This window comes from Dendropsophus ebraccatus, chromosome 12, assembly GCF_027789765.1.
Source record: "Dendropsophus ebraccatus isolate aDenEbr1 chromosome 12, aDenEbr1.pat, whole genome shotgun sequence".
Taxonomy (NCBI): Eukaryota; Metazoa; Chordata; class Amphibia; order Anura; family Hylidae; genus Dendropsophus; species Dendropsophus ebraccatus.
The window spans coordinates 13,877,662-13,899,415 of NC_091465.1; the positions used below are offsets into that span (position 1 = coordinate 13,877,662).

General features: G+C 45.6%; 1 protein-coding gene across 7 annotated transcripts in view; it reads right to left on the bottom strand.

Annotated features, from left to right (window-relative positions):
* LOC138770040 (protein CEPU-1-like) overlaps positions 1-21,754 on the bottom strand; it is a 515,073-nt gene that overhangs the window by 178,829 nt on the left and 314,490 nt on the right. Inside the window, exon 1 of one of the 7 annotated variants that reach the window (XM_069948917.1) lies at positions 20,704-20,776. The exons of the other annotated variants lie outside the window; for them this stretch is intronic. The gene's annotated coding sequence lies outside the window, so the exon portion shown is untranslated. Of the gene's footprint in view, positions 1-20,703; positions 20,777-21,754 lie in introns of those variants that run through there. 7 annotated transcript variants of the gene reach the window in all.

Consider the following 21,754-nt stretch of genomic DNA (forward strand, 5'->3'; position numbering starts at 1 on the left):
CCATGGTTAAGTGGTTGGTATTTATGTGATGACATGTCATTTGAGAGCTCTGAGGACATGATTGTGCTAAGATCTTATAGGTAGAGATGAGAAAACCTTTCGAAACAAACTCACCAAATCAGCAAACAGATTGCCAGCATTTCGCTGTTTTAATGCGGTTCACAAAGTATGCTCATCAATACTTACCTATCCACACTCCCCGATGTCCTCAGCTGTTTGCAGCCGCTTCCAGCTCGCTCAGCCAATCACTCACTGAGAATGGACAGCGCCGCAGCCAGTGATTGGCTGAGCAAGTTGTCACTCTCCAGACAAGAGTGACATCCCACTCAGCCAATCACTTGTCGCATCTCAGTCCCATCTCAGTCAGCGGCTACTATCAGCAGGGGACACCAGGAACATGGAGGATGACACCAGGGGAGCGCAAACAGGTGAGCATACCTTTTTTTTTTTATGTGTGATAAATTGTGCGGCTGCAATCTTTGCAAACTCATTAAAAACTTTAAAAATAGTTCAGAACAAATCTTGATTTATAAGAGTCGGTTCCCTTATCTGTAATTATAAGCCAGAAAGGATTACAGAGATCACTTCATGAAGATCTATTAGATTTAAGGCCCTATTATAATTGATAATCGCTTAGTGTAATAAAAGGCAACAATCAGCTGACATGCACGATGCCGGCTAATTGTTGACTTTTATTGTCATTCACAATGTTAAAAAACGAAAGACAGCAATGTCAACGATCTGCTGCCGTCACACCGCGTAATAGGAGAGGCGGCAGCAGACAGTTGCTATGCCCTTTGGGCTCCCCGGACGAACTAAAGATCGCCAGGGCAGACCCCCCCACCACCACTTACCCGCTCGCTGTCGGCACGTGTAATAGCGCCGGCAGTGGGCAAGGAACAGGAGCAAAAAAGTGGTGACCTGACAGGTCGGCGCTCGCTTGCTCCCTCGGATCGTCCTGTATAATAGGGGCTTAAGTTTACAGTATATCCGAGACTATCTCAGAGGTGCGCAAACTCCATCACACAAGTTCAAGGTCCGAAGCTCAACTATTGTAACACTTGACCCCCACCTCCATTCAGTTTTCTTCCCTATCCCCATGCAGAGAAGAACGGAATAGATGACCTCTGACATTGCTTCCACCATATGAAGGACCAGTGTATGTATTTCAGTAATGGAGAACCCATACACAATGACGGTGGTCAATCAGTACAGTGACCACCGGGCTCCAGATACAGTCAATTCATGAAACACAAGATTTCTATAGTTGCCACGTGCAGTGATAACATGCCGAAAAGACATTTGGAAACAACTTGTCCGCACACTTGTAGCGGTCACCTTAAGACGTCTGCAGTGATCTTACGTCAGGGCTATGGAAAGCATCAGAGCAGGGGTCTCGGGATCCCACATCAGCCTTCCCTGTTGCAGAACCAGGCTATCGTCTAAGGTTCAGTGAAGACAACAGTAAGCAGTTGACTGATCAGCAGAAATACCATCTGGAAAGAGTCAGTAAGGGTAGAGTGCAAGCTCCTGGGACCAGTACCGGCTGCCTGTCCACTCAGCTATAATAAATTCCATCATGTTCATGGTTTACGTTATTACCGTGAACCGTGTCACACACTGCCGACTGTCAAGCATAGCAGGCAGTAAACAGAGGCGTAGAGCAGGCTGGATAGGACATTATTTTCTTAAATGACATATTGATGTAGTTGGCTGCGATAGGAAGATTCATTAATGGAGAACATAAACACTTCCCGTATTTGCTTCTTGTAGAAAATGACGATATGTTTTCCTCCGGATTCATTTAATTGTGGATATAAATTATAACATAATTATGACTCCTCGGAGTTATGATCTTAAAGGGAAAACCTGCCCCAGTGTCTGGCGTCCTACGCTGACTTCTCCAAGGAGAAATGGACTCAAGGGAAGCCACAAAGTAACGGGAAGAATCACAACAAGAGGCCATCAATGTCCATCAGGACAACAGGGAACAGCAACAAAGTCATGCAAGAAAGTAACAGGAAGGAAGGGAAGGCGGAAAGGAAGTAAGGAGGAAGAGAAAGAAAGAGGAAAGGAACAGAGGGAATGTGGAGAGGAGGAAGGAAGAGAAAGAAAGAGGAAAGGAACAGAGGGAATGTGGAGAGGAGGAAGGAAGAGAAAGAAAGATGAAAGGAACAGAGGGAATGTGGAGAGGAGGAAGGAAGAGAAAGAAAGAGGAAAGGAACAGAGGGAAAGTAGAGAGAAGGAATGGAAAGAAAGAAAAAGGAAAGGAACAGAGGGAATGTGGAGAGGAGGAAGGGAAAGAAAGAGGAAAGGAACAGAGGGAATGTGGAGAGGAGGAAGGAAGAGAAAGAGGAAAGGAACAGAGGGCATGTGGAGAGGAGGAAGGAAGAGAAAGAAAGAGGAAAGGAACAGAGGGAATGGGGAAGGAGAAAGGAAGAGAAAGAAAGAAAGAGGAAAGGAACAGAGGGAATGGGGAAGGAGAAAGGAAGAGAAAGAAAGAGGAAAGGAACAGAGGGAATGGGGAAGGAGAAAGGAAGAGAAAGAAAGAAAGAAAGAAAGAAAGGAACAGAGGGAATGTGGAGAGGAGGAAGGAAGAGAAAGAAAGAGGAAAGGAACAGAGGGAATGGGGAAGAAAGAAGGAGGAGGAAGGAAGAGGAGGAAAGGAACAGAGGGAATATGGGGAAAGGAGGAAGGAAGAGAAAGAAAGAGGAAAGGAACATAGGGAATGTGGAGAGGAGGAAGGAAGAGAAAGAAAGAAAGAGGAAAGGAACAGAGGGAATGGGGAAGGAGGAAAGAGGAGGAAGGAAGAGAAAGAAAGAGAAAAGGAACAGAGGGAATGTGGAGAGGAGGAAGGGGAAGAAAGAAAGAGGAAAGGAACAGAGGGAATGTGGAGAGGAGGAAGGAAGAGAAAGAAAGAGGAAAGGAACAGAGGGAATGTGGAGAGGAGGAAGGGAAAGAAAGAAAGAAAGAAAGAAAGAGGTAAGGAACAGAGGGAATGTGGAGAGGAGGAAGAGAAAGAAAGAGGTAAGGAACAGAGGGAATGTGGAGAGGAGGAAGAGAAAGAAAGAGGTAAGGAACAGAGGGAATGTGGAGAGGAGGAAGGAAGGGAAATAAAGAGGAAAGGAACAGAGGGAATGTGGAGAGGAGGAAGGAAGAGAAAGAAAGAGGAAAGGAACAGAGGGAATGTGGAGAGGAGGAAGGAAGAGAAAGAAAGAGGAAAGGAACACAGGGAATGTGAAGAGGAGGAAGGGAAAAAAAGGAGGAAAGGAACAGAGGGAATGTGGAGAGAAGGAAGGGAAAGAAAGAGGAAAGGAACAGAGTGACAGTAGAGAGAAGAATGCAGAAAAGAGAAAGCAACAGAGGGAAAGTAGAGAGGAGGAGGAAGGAAGGGAAAGGAAGAAGAAAGGAAGAGAGGAGAAAGGGAAAGAAAGAGGAAAGGAACAGAGAGAAAGTAGAGAGAAGGAAGGAAGGGAAAGGAACAGATGGAAATAGGAGAGGAGAAAGAAAGAGAAAGAAACAGAGAAAGTAGAAAGGAGGAAGTAAGGAAAAGAAAGATAAAAAAGGAACGGAAATTAGAGAGGAGGAAGGAAGTGAAAGAAAGTGAAAAGGAATGGAGGGAAAGTACAGAGGAGGAAGGTAGTAAAGGAAAGGGGAAAGGAATGGAGAGAAAGTAGAGAGAAGGAAGGAAAAGAAAGAGGAAAGGAACATGGAAAGCAGTAAGGAAAAAGGAAGGGAAAGGAACAGAGGGGAAGTACAGAGGAAGAAGGAAGGAAAAAAAGAGGAAAGGAACAGAGGTATAGTAGAAAGGTGAAAGGACTGGAAAAGGGAAATGAACAGAGTGAAAGCAGAGAGGAGGAAAGAAGAGAAAAGTATGTGGAAGAAAGGAAAGAAGAGATGTAGAAAAGGATAGAGGGAATACAGAAATGAATAAAAAAATGGGAAGTAAGGAAATAAAGAAGCAACATGGAGAGAGGAAGAAAACAAATTAGGAAAAATGGAAGTTATAGAAATAGGAAAAGAAAAGAGGGAAAGTGGAAAGGAAGGAAGGATAAAAAGGAAAAAGGAAGGACAAGAGATAGGATAAAGAAATAAGAGAAGGAAAAGGAAAGGGAGGATGAAAATAGAGGAAGGAAATGAGGAAAGAATTAAAGAAATGTAGGAAAGGAGAGGAGGAAATAAATAAATAAATATAGTGAAAATGTGAAGATTATAAAGGAGAGAAAACCCAATAAAAAAATCTGCTTTCTCTTATAACTTCCACATTTGTTCCCAGCACAGTGTGTTGGCCAAAAACAAGTGACAGCTCATCCCCCCCAGCTCTGTCACTAACAGCGGGCACAGTCCCCTCATCCTGATGCCTGTCACTGTGCAGTTACAGGATGAAGCCCATAGAGCTGGTGTGTCAATGTGAAATACAATAAATTAAATGTATACATGTATATGTACATGCCCAGCATATGTTGCATGAATATTCAGATACCCGCAGGCGCCAATAACTCCCTGTGAACTTCCCAGCAAATAAGCATGCTGGGTAATGCAGTGATGACATCATTGGGGCGGAGTGCTTGCCTAGAGGGCAGAAGTCAGTGGAGCATGCAGCTTGTGTGCAGCCTGGTGGAGCAGATAGAATCAGAGCTGTGCCTCACATTGATGGATAACGTCCTGATGCACACTGCTTTTCCTGTTGAGGATGTGGTGAGATGGGACGAGTGACCTCCCTGCCTCCGCTCTCATGTTCTGGGGTCACACACAAGATATTAATGCACCAGCTCCAGCTGTTCTGACCATAAAATCCTGCAGCGCACAAACTTTCTTTATGGTGCGGCTCATAAAACGCGCTGAGAAATTGCTGAAGCAGTAACCTGTTCTCTTTTACTAGCGGCCGTAAATCTGGCCTGAATCCTGGAAGGCCGCACTAACCTTTTCACTGCTCTAAAGCCGCATCAGCGTTGCACAGGCTCCCTGTAATTATTACCCTGCACCCCAATATAACACACAGTCACCTCACATCATAGTAATCTCTCCTACATCAGAGCAGGTGTGCAGATTGTACAGCGACAACAACCACAATGCGCACAACCTGGACTGACACTATCAGGGGCCACCATATCAGTGACCACCAACCAGACTACAGAGACCACCATATCAGTGACCACTAACCAGACTACAGAGACCACCATATCAGTGACCACTAACCAGACTGCAGAGACCACCATATCAGTGACCACTAACCAGACTACAGAGACCACCATATCTGTGACCACCAGACTACAGAGACCACCATATCTGTGACCACCAGACTACAGAGACCACCATATCTGTGACCACCAGACTACAGAGACCACCATATCTGTGACCACTAACCAGACTGCAGAGACCACCATATCAGTGACCACCAACCAGACTACAGAGACCACCATATCAGTGACCACCAACCAGACTACAGAGACCACCATATCTGTGACCACTAACCAGACTACAGAGACCACCATATCAGTGACCACCAACCAGACTGCAGAGACCACCATATCTGTGACCACTAACCAGACTACAGAGACCACCATATCTGTGACCACTAACCAGACTGCAGAGACCACCATATCAGTGACCACTAACCAGACTACAGAGACCACCATATCTGTGACCACCAGACTACAGAGACCACCATATGAGTAACCACTAACCAGACTGCAGAGACCACCATATCAGTGACCACTAACCAGACTACAGAGACCACCATATCTGTGACCACCAGACTACAGAGACCACCATATCAGTGACCACCAACCAGACTGCAGAGACCACCATATCTGTGACCACTAACCAGACTACAGAGACCACCATATCAGTGACCACTAACCAGACTACAGAGACCACCATATCAGTGACCACTAACCAGACTACAGAGACCACCATATCAGTGACCACTAACCAGACTACAGAGACCACCATATCAGTGACCACTAACCAGACTACAGAGACCACCATATCTGTGACCACCAGACTACAGAGACCACCATATCTGTGACCACTAACCAGACTACAGAGACCACCATATCAGTGACCACTAACCAGACTACAGAGACCACCATATCAGTGACCACTAGCCAGACTACAGAGACCACCATATCAGTGACCACTAACCAGACTACAGAGACCACCATATCTGTGACCACCAGACTACAGAGACCACCATATCTGTGACCACTAACCAGACTACAGAGACCACCATATCTGTGACCACTAACCAGACTGCAGAGACCAGCATATCAGTGACCACTAACCAGACTACAGAGACCACCATATCTGTGACCACTAACCAGACTGCAGAGACCACCATATCAGTGACCACTAAGTGGAAACATCAGGGATCAGAAATGAAAGGAAAATTACACATCTGAGCACCCCAGCAAGTAATGGGGGAGGGGTGGGGGGCTATATCTTTTAGGCTATGACTCATTTTAATGGACCACTAGAGGTCTCTTACCTTCCCCTGTGCGGGCCGATCATTGCTCTGTTGCTTGAGTCTGCCACAGACAGGCTCAATCAGCAGAGCGCCTATAACACTGTACAATGCTATGCCTATGGCATAGCATTGTACAGTGTATGCAATCTATAGATTGCAGGTAAAAGACCCCCAGGGGGGCTTAAAATGTGTAACATAAAAAAAAAAAAGTAAAAATTTTCAAAAAATACCTCAAAGCCCCTCCCCCAATAAAAGTTAAAATCACCCCTCCATTTCCCATTATAGGAAAACAACATATAAAAATAAATAAACATATAATATACTGTAGCATGCGTAATTGTCTGATGTATTAAAATATAACAATCGTTTTTGACAAGGTGGTATAGAGTACCGACAGTGCTCCACAAGATGTTTCCTACCATACCGGATACATGTTGGAGATGTGGGGTTGAGAAGGGATCCCTTACCCATATATGGTGGAAATGTCCGCCAGTATATGATTTCTGGGACAAGGTAATCAGTATTAGTCATAAACTAACTGGCATACGCTTAGAACATGACCCTGCACCTTTACTCTTATCTATAATACCTCTGCCGGATAGGCGCCTAGGTAAGTCGCTCATATGTTTCCTATTGATGGCCGCTCGCTCTGTAATCCCCCGACTGTGGAAATCTACCTCACCCCCTTCTGTAGGTAGTTGGCTTGCTGAGGTGGCCAACATTTGTAGGATGGAGGAGCTGGTAGCTGACTCTAGACAGCAAGCGGCGAAACATACAAAAATCTGGTACCAATGGATCGAATTTACATCCTCTGATGATTATAAACTTCTTTGTGCACCAGACATATAGGCTTTTCTCCTTCTTACCCTTTCCTCCCCCCTTTCATACACTATACATTTAGGGGATCTATGTTTCTCTGGGACATGTTATTAACACAAACGGTATATAATCCTTATAACTGGGGCCAGGGAAGCATTGCTTATCCCCATTGACATGCTTTTCTTTTTTTTGCTAGTATATTCTTTTTATAATGATTGGGCTCATATATATATATATATATTTTGTAATTGTTTGATTGTATACTGTATATCTTTGACGCCCCCCGCGGGCAATTTTCCCTTCTTTTTGGTTTTGTATTGTTTTATTATGGAAAAAACCTTAATAAAAATTGAATGTAAAAAAAAAAAAATAAAAAAAAATATAACAATCGTCATTGCGAACGGCATAAACAAAAAGAGGGGGGGGGGGAGTGTGCGGATTGCAGATTTTTTGTTACATTATATATAAAAAAAGAATTAATAAAAAGTGATCAAAACAACCGATGGTATTAATAAAAATGAGAGATCATGGTGGAAAAAATGACACCCCATACAGCCCCATAGGTGAAAAACTAAAACCGTTAAAAGAGTCACAAAAGAAACATTTTATTAACAATTATTTGCAAAAAAAAAAAAGGATTTCATTAAAAAAAAATATAACATTAGAGAATCTGTGTAACCTGCATATGGTTGTGTTCGGGCTGACCTATAGAGTAATTGTATTGTGTCGCTTTTACCATATAGTGCATTACGTAGACACATGAAGCCCCCAAACGTTACCATATTTCATTCTATTTTACGATTTCACCAAGTTATATCTTCATAAATAATATATTTGGGGTTCCATCATACATGTTATGGTAAAATGAAAGACGCCATTATAAAATACAGTGGTACCTTGGTTTAAGAGTAACTTGGATTAAGAGCGTTTTGGTTTAAGAGCTCATAGTTTTTCAAAATTGTGACTTGGTTTAAGAGCATTGCTTTGGTGTAAGAGCTCCCTGTACTGGGTGGGAGCAAGTGTGGGGGAGGGGCATGGTCTGCATAGCGGGGTCTACAGCCCTGTACTCCGACCCAGGAAGTCTCCCTCACCTTCCAAATCATAGCAGATCCACTTCAGGCTGGGGCTTGCATCAGAGGACAGGACTGTGGAGGTAATCTCTCCATAGCTGTAATCCCTCTCTCCCCGGACAGAGAGCGCTGCATGTATGTGCCCACATCTGCCCTGCTCATTCCCTCATACTCCCTGCAGTCTCTGTCCGCCCTTGTGTTTCCCATCCTCTCCATTACTGTACAGTAACTTATAATATCACAGATTCTGCTGTTTCTGAATGTTTGTTTCATCTGTTTTACATGTTATTCAGAATAATAAATCATTATTTTTGGGATGTGGAATCAATTATCTGCATTTGTACGATTTCTTATGAGAAAATGTGCTTTGGTTTAAGAGTGGATTTGGATTACAAGCGCCGTCCCGGAACTAATTATGCTCGTAATCCAAGGCACCAGTGTACACCTATTCCTGCAACAAACAAGCCCCCACATGGCCTTGTAGATAGAAAAATAAAAGTGCTAGAGCTCTTAGAAGGGGAGGAGGAAAAAATGAAAATGCAAAAATGAAAATTGACGCGGTCCAATGGGTCATTTTGGGCTTGGTCTTCAAAGGGTTAATCCTATAGACATCTATGAGATGAGGTAGAACCTGATCAGGGCCTCTACCTAATGTGATGTAAGAAGTGACCCTGTCCACATGGGCCGATACTCCTGCCAAGTGTCTATTACTATATCAGCTCTATAAATAGGGAAGGCGATTTCAGCTGCGAACCAATCACCGTATATACTGACCATGAAAGTGCTATGTGATAGAGAGTGTATACATCCCCAGCTCTGCAGCTCAGTCCCTGTATATACTGACCATGAAAGTGCTATGTGATGGAGAGTGTATACATCCCCAGCTCTGCAGCTCAGTCCCTGTATATACTGACCATGAAAGTGCTATGTGATGGAGAGTGTATACATCCCTAGCTCTGCAGCTCAGTCCCTGTATATACTCACCATGAAAGTGCTATGTGATGGCGAGTGTATACATCCCCAGCTCTGCAGCTCAGTCCCTGTATATACTGACCATGAAAGTGCTATGTGATGGCGAGTGTATACATCCCCAGCCATGTACTAAATAGGCTTTCTCCTTCTTACAATGTACAGTGCAGATTATTAGCTTTGCAGCCAAATCCTTGCCCAGAGTCCATGTAAGTGTGATCTTTGCAGTCTATTATCCATGTATCCTTGTTACAATAAATGTTCTGTGCAGATTGTTAGCTCTTAAAGGGGTACTGCAGCAAAAATCTTTATTTTTTCTTCTTCTTCAAATCAACTGGTTTCAGAAAGTTATATAGATTTGTAATTTACTTCTATTTTAAAATATCCTGTCACCCAGTACTTATTTGCTGCCGTATGTCCTGCAGGAAGTGGTGTATTCTTTCCAGTCTGACAAAGTGTTCTCTGCTGCCACCTCTGTCCATGTCAGTTACTGTCCAGAGCAGGAGAGGTTTTCTATGGGGATTTGCTGCTACAGTTCCTGACATGGACACAGATGGCAGCAGAGAGCACTGCGTCAGACTAGAAAAAAGACACCACTTCCTGCAGGACATACAGCAGCTAATAAGTACTGGAGATTTTTAAATAGAAGTGAATTACAAATCTATAACTTCCTGAAACCACTGATTTTAGGAGGAAAAAATTTTCGCTAGAGTACCCCTTTTAGTCTAGTCACTCTAGAGCAGGGGTAGGGTTGGCTAACATTGGCTCTCCAGCAGTTGCAAAACTACAACTCCCAGCCTTCGGCTGTCCAGGCATGATGGGAGTTGTAGTTTTGCACCAGCTGGAGAGCCAAGGTTCCCTACCTCTGTTCTAGAGTGTGGATTGCCATCTCTGTAGCTGGGGTATTGTATAGTGTAGATTGCTAGTTCTGGCAGCCCAGTCACTGTGTAGATTGCTAGTTCTGCAGCCCAGTCACTGTGTAGATTGCTAGTTCTGCAGCCCAGTCACTGTGTAGATTGCTAGTTCTGCAGCCCAGTCACTGTGTAGATCGCTAGTTCTGCAGCCCAGTCACTGTGTAGATCGCTAGTTCTGCAGCCCAGTCACTGTGTAGATCGCTAGTTCTGCAGCCCAGTCACTGTGTAGATTGCTAGTTCTGCAGCCCAGTCACTGTGTAGATTGCTAGTTCTGCAGCCCAGTCACTGTGTAGATTGCTAGTTCTGCAGCCCAGTCACTGTGTGGTGTGGGATGCCAGCTCCGCAGCCTATTAATGAGGCTGTCTCCTCACTGTTCATTGTAGGCTGCTCAGCCATTGTATAGTGCAGATTGCTAGCTCTGCCACCCAGTCGCTGTGTGTAATGCCAGCTCTGGAGTCTATTAATGAGGCTGTCTCCTTATTACAATCATTGTTATAGTAAAGTAAATTACCTCCACCGGCAGTGACTGCGCACATTAATATTTACCGCCGTGATATTTGTACAGTGACAACCGGAGACAAAGGCTGTGTTTATCATGATTATAATAATTATCCTTTATTTATTAAGCACGAGTGCTGCGCTCCACTCCATACAAAGGATCCGTCTCCCAGGATAAAGAGGGAGATTTATGCCTGCACCTGAATGCTGAGCGCTGCCTGCTGCAGGTAGAGAGGAGCGCTCGCCTCCCTGTCGCCCCCTGCTGGGGACAGGCGCACACCAACGCCCCCTTCTCCTTCCGCTCATCCGGGGGACATCAGTGAATCACTTAAAAAACCTATCAGGAGTTTCTGATTTTATAGCGAGAAATAAATTCCTCTTCGGCACTGACTGCGAGCACTGTTTGAGTTTTATTGCTCCTTTTGTGTCCATAATAAAACTGAATTAATATGGAACATATCCCGAAGTAGCTAAAAACAAACCTGTAATTGAAAATGGCTGCTTTCCCTTATTTCATGAAGAATTGCCTGCTCGCTGTATCTGGTCCAAGGACAGGACTCCGGGTCCTAGAGGGAGCCTTAACTTGTGCCAGAGAGACTTCTTGCTATGAATGTTGCCCCCAGGCCTCTCCACTGGAGGTTGTGCTGCAGAGGCTTCATGCACTGAATGTGGCCCCCAGGCTTCTCTGCTGGAGTTTGTGCTGCAGAGACTTCATGCACTGAATGTGGCCCCCAGGCCTCTCCGCTGGAGGTTGTGCTGCAGAGGCTTCATGCACTGAATGTGGCCCCCAGGCCTCTCCGCTGGAGGTTGTACCAGAGAGACTTCTTGCTATGAATGTGGCCCCCAGGCCTCTCCGCTGGAGGTTGTGCTGCAGAGGCTTCATGCACTGAATGTGGCCCCCAGGCCTCTGCTGGAGGTTGTGCTGCAGAGGCTTCATGCACTGAATGTGGCTCCCAGGCCTCTCCGCTGGAGGTTGTGCTGCAGAGGCTTCATGCACTGAATGTGGCTCCCAGGCCTCTCCGCTGGAGGTTGTGCTGCAGAGGCTTCATGCACTGAATGTGGCCCCAAGGCCTCTCTGCTGGAGGTTGTGCTGCAGGGGCTTCATGCACTGAATGTGGCCCCCAGGCCTCTCTGCTGGAGGTTGTGCTGCAGAGGCTTCTTGCTATGAATGTGGCTCCCAGGCCTCTCCGCTGGAGGTTGTGCTGCAGGGGCTTCATTTAATGCATGTGGCTCCCAGGCCTCTCCGCTGGAGGTTGTGCTGCAGAGGCTTCTTGCTATGGATGTGGCCCCCTGGCCTCTCCGCTGGAGGTTGTGCTGCAGAGGCTTCCTGCACTGAATGTGGCCCCCAGGCCTCTCCACTGGAGGATGTGCTGTAGAAGCTTCATGCGATGAATGTGGCCCCCAGGCCTCTCCACTGGAGGATGTGCTGCAGAGGCTTCATGCACTGAATGTGGCCCCCAGGCCTCTCTGCTGGAGGTTGTGCTGTAGAAGCTTCATGCACTGAATGTGGCCCCCAGGCCTCTCCGCTGAAGGATGTGCTGCAGAGGCTTCATGCTATGAATGTGGCCCCCAGGCCTCTCCACTGGAGGTTGTGCAGCACAGGATCCATGCAATGAATGTGGCCCCCAGGCCTCTTCACTGGAGGTTGCACTGCAGAAGCTTCATTCTATAAATGTGGGCCCCCATGCCTCTTCACTGGAGGTTGCACTGCAGAAGCTTCATTCTATAAATGTGGCCCCGAGGCCTCTTCACTGGAGGTTGCGCTGCAGAGGCTTCGTGCTATTATTGGGGCCCCCAGGCCTCTCCGCTGGAAGTTGTGCTGCAGAGGCTTCATGCACTGGATGTGTAGCTCCATCTCCTCAGATGGACCAATTCTTGCAGTGGAGTTGGGGATGGATTCACAGTTCCACAGCTGCAGAAGGATCAGCGACCGTTCTCCATTGAAAAAATGATTTACATGCCCTCCGTCTGGCCTATTATCCTGAACACTGTTCAGACCAATAACCAATGCGTGCGAATATCACAAAACCCGTTCTAAGACAAGATAAAACTATTGGGGACCTTGGCTCGTCGCGTCGCCTTCTCTTCCTCTGTATTTGTACCATCTTTCTGCTGTTGACATATTGATGAATGAGCTCCGCTGTATGAGAGTCGTTTTTGTACCTCTGAGACTCGGCTGCATTGAGTTACATGGGCGTCTGATTCCACAATTCTCGGGGGCGGCAGGGAGATGCAATGATAGACGGTAACATCAGCCGCCCCACCAGCCGCGGTCATGTCAGCTGAGGTTTGTGCAGACGGTGCCCATGATCTATCTCCAGATATCTGAGCTCCTGTGATGACCAAGCGGCTAAGAGCCTCAGGCCTTCAGGGGTTAAACTCCCCAAGGTAATTTGCTGGCCTCGCGCGAAGCCCTATGTCAGCAGACGAGGAATATCCAGCACGCGTTTCGGCTCGGGAGATGTTTAAACAAATGGAACATTTTGTTCTTAGTTTACAATCTTTCTCCCCGGGGTTCAGGAGTCCCAGAACTCAGCAAGAAATAAGATCCACATTTTCCGCCTCTCGTACGGCAGCCGAGCACATTAATAGCAGCAGCAGCCGAGAATGTTCTGCCCTGAATCATTTATCATGGACTAAAATGCTGAGATCCACTTTTATTTGTACAAAAATATCAATAGATGCGGGTGACGCACGCTCCGTCTCCCGTCTGGATACACGGCTGGAAGTGACCCCAGTCCTGACTCCATGACCTTCCTCTAATACAGAAGTGACCTCCTCATCTCCAGCAATAATAATCATCCCTAGGGGGTCACATCTGGCCATTCAGAGGCGCGACCCGTGTCCTGGCTCCATGGAATCCCTTCCCTTAGTATAGAAGATGAGTCGTAATCCCCTCATCGTCATCTCAGGGGTCACATCTGGTCTCTGTCATCTATATCATAACTGAAGGAGTGACCCAGGTCATTGATTCTCCTAACACCATCATCAAGAATAAATAGCGGGAAACAACATGGCCGACACAGGGACCAGAAGGAGATTTTTTTATCATTGTTATAAATATCAGGATAAAATCCACATGACAACAGCAGATGGGAGTTCCCGCAAGTAATCTATAACCAGTGAAGAAAACCGGTCATATAACAATGACCGGTTGCCTCCACCATTGCCGTATACACAACAGACATTCAGTCCCGAAACTTAGTTACCCCATGTATACATTCTACGTGGCCTCTGGAGTGAACACAGCCTCCATTAACGTAAAGTGTTGGGTCAATGATCAGTTTTCCAAGGCTCAGGTGACTACAGTGTAAGGGAACCACAAGAACACACTGGACTGTGGTGAAGCCTATGATCTATAAACATTAAGGGTGGGGGATTTATCAAGACTGGTGTACTCGTGCGCTGATCTTAAATTAGGCCCCACCACGGCCGTCTATTAAAAACATCTGTCATCATGTTTAATGCTACCTATGGCCAGAATTAATGATCATTAGTTCCGCACATAGGTAACATTAAACAATGGCCATTCACGGCGGAACGACCGCTGTTTTTAGAGCTTGTGAACATAGCCTTAAGTTGGTAATACAAATAACGTAGAAGTGGGCTGATGGTTGAGGATTGGCTGAAAATTCCAAGCTTGGCAAGTTTTTCCCAGGTGATAAGACTATCATTGGGTAAAACCATTGGTTCCTGTTAAATGTCATTCGACAACAATTTTTTAAGTTGAAATCGTTCATATTTAGCAACTTTAGACAGTCAAGATGCTAAAGGTGTCCGTACACATAGAATAAAGTAATAGGTGAATAGAATGAATGGAGTGAGGATGAGCCATTGAAGCGACCAGTCATTGAAGGGTAGGTAGGTTGTGTATTGTGGAGAGTAGCGATCTTAGTTGAAGGAAACCCAAGAGCTGAGTGTTTGGCCCCCTCCTGTGCCGCCTATAGTGTAGTCTATGGAAAGGCTTCATCTTCATTCTCCATTTCTCAATAGCTGAGGCTGAGGAGTTTGTGGCGTCCCCGCTGCTCCGGAGCCATTTGATTTATATTGCTCTTTGTATGACCGCGGTCGAGCCTCTTAGCCGGCTGTGATTCTGCATGACCAGATTTCAAGTTGAGCTGGAAGTGGTGATGAAAGGCCTCAGCCCGGATTAAACTTACTGTTACAAGCGGCGTTTTATGGAGCCTCTCTATATAATGTAAGGTGGTCGGATGTCGATGCAGTTACAGCAGCCCACAGATCAATGTTCTGATTGTTTTAGCCTCATTAAAAAGTGTTCCCTACCCCCTCCGCACCGCGCGCGGCTGCAGTCACCGTGATCCTCTATCACAAAGTCAGAACACATCACAGTCCAACATGTGCTTGGGTCTCCACCTTCCTTTATACATAGCCTGCGCCAACTATAAAGTGTACGTGCTACATCTTGTGCAAAAGGCGTTGCAACAAGTAAGGACATTGGTCTTTAAGGGTGCCTTCACACTTACCAGATCCACAGCGGATCTCACTTCTGCGGATTCAAATCGAGAACCGCTGCGGATCAGATACCATTCACCCCTATGATAGCACATATTCGCAGCGGGATTAACATCCCGTTGTGAATATGTGCTTTAACCCCTCGGTGTCCGCAGCCCTGCCGCCGCATTAGCCCATCCTCGGCCGCATCCCCCCATCCCACGCCGCATCCAGCAGCCCGCCGCAGAGAGCATAAAGTACCTGCTCGGAGGCGCGGCTACATTGAGGCTCCTGGCTCCGGTCCCGCTGTGGATCCGGTAGGTGTGAAGGCACACTAAAGGGGGTTATCCACCTAAGAGCGAAAAAATGAAAAGCTAGCTGGTCTTACTCACCAAATCCCCCTGAGTATTTTGGGACGTCTCCTGTCTTTCTAGCTGCTGCCGTTCCTGAGTTACAAATTTTTCTAAAAGCCGATCTTTTTCCAGGATAGGAAACTACATTTCCCATCATGCATCTCCCTGATTGGTCCATTTGCATACTTGCCCCCTTAGCTTTTCTTCCTGACCACTGCTGTGATTACTATTGCACAGTAAACACAGGACTGTTTTTTTCCACTGATTTTGCATCACATCACCCCAGTATGTATTCCATACTGGCTGATGGTGTAGCAGAGCTGACGTGCGCAAGGTGTAGATATGTGCTGCATAACGGGCATCTGTATACCGGGGATGGGGGGGTGTACTGTAGGTTTAGATCTCTGCTTGCTGACTGTGAATGAAAACATTCTAGTTCCATCCAGACTCTAAGAACATACATAACACTTACAACATTCAGAGCTGTGACACAAAGACAGAAAGCCTGCATTCACTAACAGCAAGCAGAGATAGCACTATAACTTTTTATATTACAGAGACCTAGGCTCAGGGACACATGTAAGTCTATGTAGGCAGCACAGGTACATGGAGATGATGCAGATATTGTCTCCTGGGGGTTGGTTTACAAAGTGAATAGACAGCTAACCCGCCCCCAGAGAGGAGATGACATGTCCTGTGACTAGAAAGGGAGGGGAGGAAGAGGGAGCTAAGCGTGGTCAGAGTGGACCCAGAGTAGAGGATTTTAGACTTCCAGAGCGGATAAGAATTAGAAAAAAAAACAGGTTATACATGTATATTAGACATAAGGTGGTATTGGGAAGGGGGATTGTTTAGAATCTTGTTTTTGTTACCCAGATAACCCCTTTAATATGGAAAGAAGGCAGGGACAGTGAGGTGAGGATGCCCACTTTTCTGTGATAAGATTCCCTGGGCCCGGTACTTGGTACCTGGTGCCCAAGCCTGATTTCCACAAGACGGTAAGCCGGTGCTGATTTATCCTACTAATCTTTAATTCCACAAGCAAAAATAAGAAAGGGCACCAGATATTGGAGCACTATCCCCGCAGTATGGATTCCCTATGTGTTCGAGCCAAGGAATAGTCAGTACACAGCTGTAGGCAAACAGTACTAGGCATGTCGTGCCGGTGTGCTGCAACACTGAGATGTCACACCGGTTACATGGGCGGACATTAACCCCTTCAGGGCAACATGACTTTAGCATTGAGAACCTGAATTCTTTTTTTTTTATGTTGCTTTGCAGTTTGGAATTCATTAGAGAAGGCAAGCTGAGATGTCAAAGGGGTTATCCACCGTTAGAAAAACATGGCCCCTTTCTTTCAGTGATAGCACCTCTCTTGTCTCCAGTTTGGGTGCAGGTTTTGCACGTTGGTTCCATTACAGTGACAGTTCCCTTTTAGGCTGGGTTCACACTACATATATTTCAGTCAGTATTGTGGTCCTCATATTGCAACCAAAACCAGGAGTGGATTGAAAACACAGAAAGGATCTGTTCACACAATGTTGTAATTGAGTGGATGACCGCCATATAACGGTAAAGAACTGCCATTATTTCAATACAACAGCCGTTGTTTTTAAATAACAGCAAATTTTTGCCATTAAATGGCGGCCATCCACTCAATTTTAACATTGTGTGAACAGATCCTTTCTGTGTTTTCAATCCACTCCTGGTTTTGGTTGCAATATGAGGACCACAATACTGCCTGAAATATACTGTGTGTGAACCCAGCCTTAATGTGCATTTACTTAGCGTTATTCTGCCATAAATTGCGTAAATTGCGATAATATACATATTTTTTCGCAATTCCTTAAAAATCATGGCAAAAAGATTGCAATTTTACAATGAAAATGCTAAATCGTGGCAAAATAGTGCAACTTACCGCTAAGTAAATGCGCATTAAAGGTAACATGTGAACATAGCTTCTGCTGCAGCGTTTTATCAGGGTATGTTTGCACAGGTTGGAGCTTCATTGCTATGCTCCCATATAGCGTTAAATTAGTGCTGTTTTGTCTCAAATTGCGCAATTGTGGTAAAATAGTGATATTTTTGCAGCCATTTTGACAGAATTGCCGCACAAATTACGACAATTCCGTGTAAATGGCAGCAAAAATATCACTATATTACCACAATTGCACAATTCGAGGTAAAATAACGCTAATTAAAAGCTATGTGTGAACACAGCCTGATGCAATGAAATGATCGATTTCTGCAATGAATTGCTGCATTCACTTTGCATTTTCATTGCGTTGCTGCATGTGTGAACACAACGTTAGTATCACAGTTAGATGTTTTGGTCCTCACCAAATTTTTTATAACCTTGGCTCTCCAGCTGTTGCAAAACTACAACTCCCATAAGGCCTGGACAGCCAAAGCTTTAGCTTTGGCTGCCCAGGCATGATGGGAGTTGTAGTTTTGTAACAGCTGGATGGCCGAAGGTTCCCTACCCGTTTTATAACGCGGCATCAAGGTGTTGGTTACGTCTTCGGTTTTTGCATAGAAGATATGGGATCCACCCGAGGAGCCCCCAGCCTGGGTACAGAGACATCTGTATGTAATAATTTTCACCTACTAAACACGGGCCTGGCCGCTACTTACAGGAGACCGGCTGCGTTTTCACAGGTTGAGCTTTCATATCCCACAATTATGATTTCACTCAGAAGCCTCTCTCGGCCTTAAGTGTGTGTTTCCCGGCCTCCCGAGCGCAGCCACTTCTCATGTTATTTGTAAATGGATAATGAGGCGGGAGTGAGAATTTTAAGGTGAATCTAATTGACCTCTTAGAGAAGCATCAGATGCTCTGCACACACTGACGGAGCGGAATCCTTCATTGCTGAGATAACGTGTGCAGATTACCACCACAATCCCGGGGACACACATCTGCTGAGCTCCAGGCGAAGCCTACACAATGTACATCTAATATCAGAACTAGACCTGCTGTAATATAATAACACACAGGGCAAGGCAGCAGGAACTTCGCCAACATCTGTTCTTCTGTGGGGCTGGACCAGATGGGTTAGCCTTCACCTACCCATACATAGCAATGAACCTTGGATGACCATGACCCAGTCCCTCGTTGTCCTTCCTTGGAGCACTTTGGTAAGTATTAAAATTGTTATATGTTACTGCCCATGGTGATACTAACAATTCCTCATACTTGTTATTATCTATTCAGTCTCCTTCCCCCAGTTCTGAGCTGCTGCTTTCTGTTGAAGACACAAAAATCTGTGTGTGAGCTTCTCTCTCTGTCTCCCCCTCTTCCTTCTGAGACGGCTGATGTAAACAAGTCCCTAGTCAGCTGTATCTGCAACTTTGTAATTTCAGGAGGGATTATTACAGTGAGGTCAGGTTGCTGATGAACTTCCTGAGATTATCCATCCTTATATTACAAAGTTGCAGATAGGGACTTGTTTACATCAGCCGTCTCAGAAGGATGGGGTGGAGGAGGGGGAGACACACAGCTCACACACAGATTTTTGTGTCTTCAGCAGAAAGCAGCAGCTCAGAACCGGGAGAAGGAGACAGAATAGATAATAAGTATTGAAAGAATTGTTAGTCTCACCATGGGCAGCAACATATAAAAAGTTATGTTTGAGTGGAATACCCCTTTAACTACAACATATCAATAAAACCACAGAGTGGCTGTTCTGAATAAGCTTCTTATAGTCGCTAAGATCCTAACACCTATTTTTCCTCCTTATTGGTCACGCTTGCAGCCTAATACCCCCTGTACCCGACCCATTGTCACCAGCCGATCCATTGTATTCACTTCACCTGTTAGTGATGTTGTGACTGACTACTGTATTTACTCATAGTATGTATATAATTGCAGTATTATAGATTCTGCTCTGAAGCACACTGCACATTTCACACACATTAGTTCATCTGGAAAAAGAATTATCTTCAGTCTCAAGGACATTAAGGCTGGAGCTGACAAAGGTCACATCCCAGGATAATCTCTGCATTGTATGGTCTGGTGTTATCTGTGCCATGGCTAGGGATAGAACTGATCACAGGGAGAAAATGGAGCATTGTATGTGGTGGAGAAGGCATAATGGAGGCATTGTCTGCAACCAGCGAGGAGATGACAGTGACCTCAGAGACATGGACTTCTGGGCAGTGAATCAGATGTGGATGACGTGACTGCTCCATGTATGTGAAGAAGACACTCTAGTGTATCACATACAGTGTCCCGGCTATCAGTCTCCTTGATGTGAGAGAGTCCAGAAAAGTTCAAGTAGCTGAAAGGGACAAGTAACCCAACTAAATGCAAACATAAAAGGAAATGATCAAACTATAAAAGTCCGGTCACCACTGACCTCCAGTCTGCAGGCCACATAAAGAAAGACTCTTCAGAAAGTCACTGTATCACATATACTGTGCTGATCCTGATATACGCCCTGTATTATACTCCAGAGCTGCACTCACTATTCTGCTGGTGGGGTCACTGTGTACATACATTACATTACTGATCCTGTACTGATCTTGAGTTACATCCTGTTTTATACCCCAGAGCTGCACTCATTATTCTGCTGGTGGGGTCACTGTGTACATACATTACATTACTTACCCTGAGTTACATCTTGCATTATACTTCAGAGCTGCACTCACTATTCTGCTTGTGCAGTCACTGTGTACATACATACGTGGTAGATAACCGGTTTTCTGGGATCTCCTGGTGACAGGCTGCTCACATCGGCACTATAGGACCCTAGCATGGTGGCTGATACCAGCGGTACTGTTACAGCAGGAGGGGGTAGACGAGCAGGTCCTGTGATGTGCTGTTTAGGCCCATTGAGCGTCTCCCTTCCCTCAGCACCTCGGACAGCTCTGAGGACTGATGTAGGATCATGCGCCGACAGTCCTCGCCCATCACTATTCCCTCACACATCTGCAGCTTCACATTTCAAACAGTCCCACTTAAAAGGCAAAGCCAAGATATGACGGTCGGCTCTGGGCGTCTGAAGTGCAGCCGAGTGATACCGGACTGAAACTTCTTTAACCTAAGACTTCCCGTTCTCTGCTCCTTCAAGCTTCAGGAAACCTCACACATTCTTGTAATGATTTTCTCAGCTTCAAAGGCCAGTCACATACAATGTGCATGATTTTGGCTGCGTTCTCACGTCGAAAAATTTCTGGCAGCCTTCACTCCAGATCTAATGCTGAGGCTTCTGTGAGGACTCCAGAACTCCAGTCACTGCTCTAATCCGAGGCTATTGTCTCCTTATAGGAACCTATTATAGCACAAGCAGATATTTCATGGTCACTGACCTTTCAATAAACTTAAAGGGGTACTCCAAGAAAAATTTCTTGTCTCCTATCCATAGGATGGGGGACAAGTAAGAGATTTGGGGGGGGGGGGTCTGACCTCCCTACCCCTTGCCAGTCTCTGTATCTGCCCCCTGATTCTGTTAAGAATAGAGACGCGAGTACAACACATGACCCACGGCTCTAATATTTCCTATGGAACTGCTGGAGTGAGCTGAGCACAGCGCTCTTCCAGCTTACTCGACTCTTTACGGCACCTCCATAGGAATAAATAGACCGTGGGTCACGTTCCAGGGATTGACGGGGGGTACAGAGGTCAGACCCCCACAATCTCTTACTTTTCCCCCAAACCTCTTTAAGCCAAAGGGTATAGACTAGCTGCTATTATGTCTCCAGATATTGTACTCTAAGAGCCCTATTACACCGAAAGATTATTGTGCGAAGAAAAAATGGTGAATTTAAACGATAATCTTTTGGTGTGTATGCAGGCAACGATCATTTATCGGAGAATGCAAAAAATTGCTTTGTCTAATAGGACCTTAAATGCCACGATAATCCAGGGGAAGCAAGTGCCAACCTGTCAGTTCAGTGCTCACTTCCCCCTTGTGTACTGCTCGATGCCTGTGCTATTACACACACAGACAGGGAGTGGGAAGGAGCAGGAGGGGCTGCCCCAACAATTCTTAGATAGTTTGGCTGCCCGTTGGAGTCAGTGGCGATCTGCTGTCACCGCTCGGGGCCATGTGCTGCAGGCCGCCGCTGCACAAATCATTCTCTTTCAACATGTTAAAAGACCACGATCAGCCGACATTGTGCATGTTAGTTAATCATGGTTTTTCAAAATGTGCTATTACGGTAAGTGATTATCAGCCTCAACGGTCGGCAATCAGCCAAGTAAGGTCGATA